Here is a 255-nt window from a genome sequence, read left to right as displayed (position 1 = left end):
AGGAAGGAACTGGGAGTTACATTCTCCCAGCCCCACCCCCAGCTCATAGTTCAGGGACATTTGACCTAGAGATCAAATCAGCCCAGCTCCTCACGGTCTCCGAGGGACCGTCCCTCCCACATGTGAGAGTCAGTGTCTAGAGGCAGCCCTGGGATGGACAGAAAGAGGCTCCCATAGGTGCTCCAGGGCAGACGGCTCCTCCCAGCACTGAGAGGACTGGGATCAAAGTCCCATGTCAGATCGACTCTTGTCGAA

The sequence above is a fragment of the Otolemur garnettii genome, unplaced genomic scaffold, assembly GCF_000181295.1.
Source record: "Otolemur garnettii isolate 467f Iridium unplaced genomic scaffold, OtoGar3 scaffold00023, whole genome shotgun sequence".
NCBI lineage: Eukaryota > Metazoa > Chordata > Mammalia > Primates > Galagidae > Otolemur > Otolemur garnettii.
The sequence above is the reverse complement of the archived record's forward strand: the minus strand, read 5'-3'. Positions refer to the sequence as shown.